An 8,123-nucleotide genomic window follows, 5' to 3' on the forward strand; every position below is an offset into this window, starting at 1 on the left:
TGAACATTTACTCTAAAGTAGTGCAGCCACTGATTCGATGTACAGTTTGATTGTACTCTACTGTTTTGTCAATAAAACTTGTCATAAATACTGTATTCTGCTGTTTCATTCAGCATACCGACTTCATAGAACGTGCAAAGTGCAGTAGAAACTTTATACGTATCTCATTTCCGGCTGTAGGTTCCTTATATCAAAACGTTCAAAATTTCATTCTCTACAATCCCCAAATCTTTAAAACGTCATTCTGATACACCCTGTGTATGTATATACATATACTGTATTACAAACTTATTTCATTAGTAAAAGTGCATAGTTGCAAAATAAATCATTTTTATTGTTTGGGCTACAAACAGTTCAAATCCGCTACTTTTGGAGCACAACCACGCTACTTTTTAACCTTCAGATCCGGCAACACTGGGGTCAGGCACTCTTTGGCTTGGTCTCTGGTTGTGAGGACGTCGAAGTGCGAGAAGCAAGAAGTACGAACGTATACCCCAGAATAGATTTGAACCTTGGGGTACGGACTCATCACTTTGAACTTGTACCTGGCTAAGATTCCCGTTAGCCGTAACAACATAGCATTTTAGTTAAAATGCATTATCTCCGATACAAAAAGGAACATAGTACTGTACAAAAATTAACAACTGGTGCCATCCGGTGCCCACCGAGCAACTACTCTGTCTCCGCTTGTCTAGCGTGTCTCCTCTGTCCTCATTCGTCCGTTACGATTCAGGGTTGAGAGGAAGGACCTTCCTCTCAATCCACACTTTATTTTCTGTTCGTAGTCCGTTCGACAGCCACTGTTCGAAGCGCATCGTCAATCAGCTATTTTGTAAGTATTTTTCATTATGAATTTATTCTAAATGTCTGACGGTAGTTTTTAAAATAATTAATTCAATGGAAATGTTAGTGATTTACATATACGTCCCCCCTATAACACTGTTGATTATTCCATTTTATATGAATTCCATGTTGTACGAGTCACTTAGATTTTTCAAATACGTGTGCCAGGCTGTGAACGGTTCACGTATTTGTAAAATCTAAGTGATTCGTACAACATGGAATTCATATAAAACGGAATAATCAACAGTGTTATAGGGGGGTCGACTTGTATAAAACTTATACTTAATATTCTGGGCCTAGCTAATTGAATATTTAATCTTTAGCCAACAGACTCTTCATTAATTAACGTATTTTTAACACTGTCTAGTGTCAGCAATTTTATCTTCTTTGCATAAATAACTTTTTTTCCACATTGTTGGTTTTCTTCTAGGTCCAGCTGCAAGATCTAACACGGATTTTGCAAAATAATAAACTCATTTAAGAGAGTTGCTGTAATGATTAGTCTTTTCTTTATCATCTAAATTTCCCAGCTTGGTGGAAAATTGTCTTTCCCGTCAGGATTTAATTTTTTTCCCTTTAAGAATAATCGTTGACAGCAAAACGTGAAAACCACTTTTTCACACGAGACAATAGACAAGTGTTTAGGTGCTACAAGATGCACTCTTTTCCTTTTCTGTCATACACTTTTCGCTGTTAATGAAGAGCGTACCTACAGCTTCTCTTGTGTATATTTTATATTAGATGGAGCTTGACGAAAATGTATAACCAGCCAATATACCATTGATATTTTCTTTTTTTGTTTTTTATAATTTATTTTAAAAAATTACAGGCGATGTCTTTAGACAATAGTCACCGCCCCTTATAAAAAAGGTATAACAATCCTCACTAGAATACAACAATTATAAAAAGTGACACAAGCTTTCTAGCTTTTACAGAATTTGGGACCTTCCGAAATTTTTATATAGGTACCGTACATAAATACAAAAATGCATTTATCGAAGTAATCGATGCATAGAAATACAAAAGAAATATGCAAATTTATAATTTTTTCTCAATTGTATAACAGAACTTGATTACTTCATTAAAATTTCAGAACTTGTTAAGTGTCTAATACTGACGTTTCATAACATTTACAGTAGACCCTCTATAGCACTGTTGATTTTTCCGTGTTATACGAATTCCATGTTGTACGAGTATCATAGATNTTTTTGTTTATAGCTCTTTATATACGGGTCGGACGGAAAAACGTTATGCGTTTTCTGAACGACTATTAAATATACATTCTTTTTAATATAACATAATTTAAAAAATTCATATTCCCTTAATATGCACAATTACCCATTTTTGGATTGATTTTAATGGTGAGCGAGTCGCGATTTTTAAAGAAATTTTGTTATTGCATGATTTTGTAATTATTCAAATTCTTACTGTTTGTAAGATTTCAAATGTGACGAAAATTAATTTACATTTTACAGTGTTATATTCTACTTGGATGTAACTCATTACTAGAACTGTATCGACGATTTTACGACGATTGTACCTTGATTTCGAATATACAGTTTACGTCATTCCACTATTTGAAAAGCATCTGCATTCAACAGTTTGTAAGTATTTTCCATTATAAATTTATTCTAAACATAGTCATAACTAGGGTAAAGCGAATGTTCCCCCGCCATAGGCGCAAACGAGAAGGTTTCGGAATAATATGTATTCGAAATTAATAACGAAAAAAGTTTTTTTGATTAGACTGAAGCAAAAGGTATCCAGCTAAAAAAAAAGGTCTTAAACTTAATATTAACGAATAGACATAGATATATCTAGATGTAATTTGACACGCTGAATCGATTGGTATTAAAAAAATTTACTTACGATCAACCGTTTAAAAGTTATGAACGATTTTTTATTTCCGGCTATTTGCTTCGTTTAAGAACAACTTTATTAAGAAATACGCAGGCACTCATCGATATTAACAAAACGAATTACTTTAATTCATCATAATACATTCCATCTACGAGAGAAAGCGACATTAAAAATGCTAAAATGGTGTCGTTAGCCAGCGAACACGCGTAACCACGACAAGAGTGTAGGGACAACTGACGCAGGGAAATTTTCCCTCGCCGGTGGGGAACATGTCGAGCGTGACGTCACTTCCACAATTCCCTACACACACGTGTGCAGTAACAGAAATAGTTGACACGATAATATAATTATTATATATTATTTAAAACAAAAGTAAAAATTTAATAACAAATTTAGGTTTCCTCATGTTACTTTGTAACAACATTAAACGTCTTTAGTTCTTTATTCCAAGATATCGGCTGTTATGCAAAAGGTATCCAGCTTTAATTGCGTTTTATAAGCATTCTTTCCTCGCCGTTTCTCATCTAGGGGTTTATACAGTATACATATACTACACACTCGTCATTAGAGCCTTCTTACGCTCATTTTATATCACTTATACAGCGACGGACGCTTTTACCCTAGATGCTGGCTGCTCTGTACTCCTACCATCACAACTGAAGCAAAAGGTATCCAGCTTTAATTGCGTTTTATAAGCATAATTTTGTTAAAGTGGATTATTATACGATTATAGATGAATTGAGATGTGAAGTAGGAAATTGGAGTTTTTAACTGACGACACTGGATCACACCCTACTATAAGTTGACAAGACCTGGTATATTGTATAGTTTACATATTTCATTTTCTATTAAGCTTTGTAAATAAATACTTTCAGTATGATTTGTACCGTAGTTTATGGCATTTATAAATTTGAAACTGTTTGTCTATGTTTTTATCAACCCTCGTGGCTACTATTTAAGAGCATTTATTATTTCGAGCTGTAATGGAGAGATGTGGTTACTATTGTGTGCAGCTATTATTTATATAAAACCCGTATACAGTAAGGACAGTTGCTCAAGTCGTATCCCATAAGAAAAATTAAGTATAAATTGTAAGATCTATTAAATAAACAGAAATTGTTTTATTCAAAACTTTTGTGAACATTGTTGTTATTATGATAAAATTCGAAACGCCAGTACCTTTTTAAATGAAATTAACAAAACTAATTAAAGTAAAATCGGCACGACTAAGGAAATCAGTTTTCTAAGTTAGTTACTTACTACACTTACAGCTTAAGTCGTACCAAAGAATAAAATAGAACACAAACAATCGAAGTTTATATATCTTAAGTAATGTATTTAAATATAAAATATTTTTATCATGTCAACGTGACATATTCAGTTATTACAAACACAAGCATATTTCTGTTATTATTATTATTTTTTGTTTGTTAACTCCAGCACATAGATCATGCACCTGTGTCTTACTTTTTAAGCACGGAATAGTTTTTTTTTTTTTACGATCTTCTGCACAAAGATTACAAAACCAATTGCTCTTCTTTTTTGACTTTTTTCTTTTAATTTCCATTGTTTGTAACTTTCAACTGCTTATTTCTGTTGAGGTTGTCACTGGAACCCACAAAGACAGGGAAGGATTATCTTTCTTGAATTTATAATATCATTTTGCCAATGCAGTATTTCCTGTGTTAAAATAATGTGGTAATTTATATTTTTTCGCCAAATGAAGTGCCAGTTTTCGTAGATCAGCTGCAGTAAGCTCAAAGAAATATGATTCTAAAGAACACGTTTAACTATCTCTTTCTCCATTTTTTCAGTCAGTCAATCCACGAAGATGACGTCTTAAGAGTTGGTTTAGGGATTTCATATTGTCTGTGATGCTTCAGTAAATCTAATATCACCACTGCCTAATTTGCTTAACGTCTAGTCCATATCTTATTGTTTCCGACTATTATAAATTCGTTTTAACATGTTTATGGTCTATAATAAGATAAAAAAAAAAAAACAAAAAATAAAGCAATATTATTTGCTGTTGAGTTTACTGTCTTACCTCCACCGACATTCGGCAGATAAAAGTTAATAACAGAGAGTAATTCCTTAAATCGCACCGGAACGATTTTTGAATCGTATGTGCGTACTGCCGATTTAGGCAGTGGTACGACTTGAACAACCTTATCCAATATAAATTACTAAGTCACTATTTTTTCTATGTTTAAAATTTTATCAACATTCAATTTCCGTCTCGTTCATCATATCGATGATTCAATTATATATTTCGTGTTGTTTTTACCGATGACGGATCTTCCACGGGCTCCTGTGTATAATTATTTTATAGAAGCAAGTTCTCGGTTACTTTTAGAGCACTTTTTAAATAGCTTTTTATTGTTAAAATCTTGTTGTTGTTCTTCCTTTTGCGCACTAGTGCACCTTGAAGCCATAGGAATATCTATATCTTACAAACAAACCAAAAACAATATAAGCAAAAACGTCTTTTATAAAAATTTGCCCGCCCTGAAATCCAGCGGCGCCCAACTCCTCCGGTAAAACTGACCCATCCAGGCAGAAAGTATAATCTTTGTCTAGTTTTCTTTCCTAATTAGATTATAATATATCATTAGGTAGACAGGTCTAAACTTTTTCCAACAAAAACATACTATATACGTTTTTGTTGATAAAAAGGATGATAAAAACGAGGTACCAATATAAAAGTGATTCTAATGTATAAATTTCGCTCCGGTGGTTCGGTTTTTCCCGGAGGGGTTAGTATAGCGGATATATCACACCGGGAAGCTCTTCATTTCTTAATTATTTAAGTGCAGTAGGGGTACAGAATGTCTGGAGGGCAGATTACATTACAGTTTGACCACACCTGTATATTTGGCAAACTCCAAACAATGGGTAATGAAATCAACGATTCGTATTTCTCACGAGATAAGCGTAAAAACTGCAACTTTGGAGTACAATATTGGTTTGCGCAAATCACGTGACAGCTAGCTGTTAAATTGTATAAATACACATGCTCACTATAATTCTTTCCTTTTTTCTCGATACCTTCTAAGGATTGAGTGCTCTGATACACCAGCTATATGTTATTGCAGATATTATTGTGAAGAAAACTGAAGATTAATTATTCGACGATTTTATATNTCTTAGAGTACAATATATGGAATATACTTTTATGTTTTTAATATATTTTATAATGTCAAATATGATTATTTGAAAGAAGATAAAAGTATAGATGAAGTCTATAAATTAATAGACCAAAGAGGAACAAATAGCAATTCCTAAATACGTATTCTAAATTAAACAAATGCCTGTTGGCTGAGAATGGTTTCCTCAAAGAAAGGATTTACAAATAGGTTCAAAAACATAGATGATATTAGATGGAACAAATCATGTCAAGTGTTCTGATGTAAATAAATACTGTATACCTAAAAAAACTTCCTTTCAAAATCATTGGGAAGGATAATCACCCACGAGAACCTTATTATATCCCAGTAACGAAAAATTTTAATTAAAACTAACGTTTTCGACCATAATCATGATCTTCCCAGGCTTTTGACCAGTACAATTCGAATATGGGAATGCGTCGAATAATCTGTTTAAATTATTTTAAAATTCCGAACATTTAAAAGCTAGAAGATAATAAAATAAAAAAAATATATCTCATTTTTGGTTAAGATATGAACGGAGAGAAAGTATAGCATTTTTTTTCAATTCAATTCAAACCTTATTAAGCGTATAAGGCTTTCGCCTGTTACAAGGGCGATGTTTGTTAATACAACATATTAGTCCTTAATATTTCGTTTAGAGATCTTTTAACAAAACTATTGAATATCAATTATATATCATAAAGTTTTAACTTTGTTATAACACAGATTTACAATAGAACAAATATCTTTTACGAACAAACGTTTAAGAATACCGTAATATTATTTTTCTAACACTAGTACTTTGCACTAATTAGTAAATATCTAACTGGTTCACACTTTATATAAATAACATTTTCGTTAACATTAGACATTAATTACAATTTATTTTAAAAAATGGTTCATAAAGTTATATACTTTAAAAATAGTTTAATATTTGCTCTAGATCAAGGATCTTATACATCTCAGATTCATTGGAGCAGTTGGCTATTATACTTATATCATACTTTTGACTGATCTCATTTACTTTACAACATACACAAAATATATGAAATTTAGATAATGATTTATTACATCTGGGGCATACGGTTTGCGAGTACTCTAGGAACTTATTATTGAAAATAATACCATTTTTATTTAGTCTGAGTTGTATAAAGAATTTTTTTGAAGTATTTTAAATAATCTTTGTTATATTGCAGAATATTTATTATATTTAGTGGCGTCCTCATCATAATGTATTTTTTCAAATATTATCAAGTTGTGTATTGTACATAAAATAATGTTAGTTACTTTTTTGATTCCTAAGAAGTTGTTGAAGAAGAAATATTCTTTAAATAAAAAATAAATAAATAATTGAATGGTGTGATATTTTTGTAACAAAATTCTACATTAAGAATTTTGACGCTCTCTAGTGAGATCTCGCAACTTTCTCGTAAATATTAACAAATTCAATGAAAAATTCTACATCTTCAACAAAATCTTTAATAGATAATCATCTGCTGAAATTACAACAAATGAAAAAAAAATGAAATTACTGAAATTTATTCGATATATCAATATGTAAACTTTTACAGAAATAAAATATAACATGATTATTTAAAGATGTGTAAAATTTTGGTTCTGACTTATATTTTTAATAACAAAATATCAGAGTTTAAGAACTTTGTAGTATTCTGTCAGAACTAGAAGTTGTAATTATCTGTTAAACTAATGACATCTGATTACAACCAGAAAGACTAAAAATGTTTATGGCAAATAAGTTTTCATTTGAAAGTTTTTGTGGTTTTTTTTGTATATTATGCGCAGCCTGCACTTAAACTTATTAATACACTACAATAAACTATGGGCGATAGATTTTAACTCATTCAACCAAGTTATTTCTAACTTTAGCTGATTCAAAATTATAAAGTATGCAATAAATAAGTTATCATTAAATCGGCTTTATCAGTGGCTGAATGGATAACAACACTGACCACTGATAGCCGTTTCTGGACAATTAGAAAACGTGCCTGTCTAATTGTGATACGAATTAAATCAAAATATAAAAAATGACAGTACAATTAACAATGTAGAAGACGATAGACTGTTCTCAAATCAAACAATTATTGTAATCGAATTGTGTAGAATTTGTTAGTTTTGAATTAACCTTGCTTAAAAAAAGTGTCTAACATTTTCTATAAAAATAGTGTCAAAACACACGTCAATTATAAAAGGCACGAGAAATAAAATTCATATTTCCATAAGATGTGGATTTTCGAAGAGCTTATAAATATG

At 31.2% G+C, this 8,123-nt stretch overlaps 1 protein-coding gene across 1 annotated transcript in view; it reads left to right on the forward strand.

The window, feature by feature from the left end:
• The first annotated feature begins 2,583 nt into the window (after positions 1 to 2,583).
• LOC111640333 (39S ribosomal protein L23, mitochondrial-like) overlaps positions 2,584 to 8,123 on the forward strand; it is a 12,729-nt gene continuing 7,189 nt past the window's right edge. The window contains exon 1 of the mRNA XM_023386346.1: positions 2,584 to 2,602. The gene's annotated coding sequence lies outside the window, so the exon portion shown is untranslated. The remainder of the gene's footprint in view (positions 2,603 to 8,123) is intronic.

The sequence above is a fragment of the Centruroides sculpturatus genome, unplaced genomic scaffold, assembly GCF_000671375.1.
Source record: "Centruroides sculpturatus isolate CEXI.00-Female unplaced genomic scaffold, Cexi_2.0 scaffold1308, whole genome shotgun sequence".
In the NCBI taxonomy this organism is placed as follows: domain Eukaryota; kingdom Metazoa; phylum Arthropoda; class Arachnida; order Scorpiones; family Buthidae; genus Centruroides; species Centruroides sculpturatus.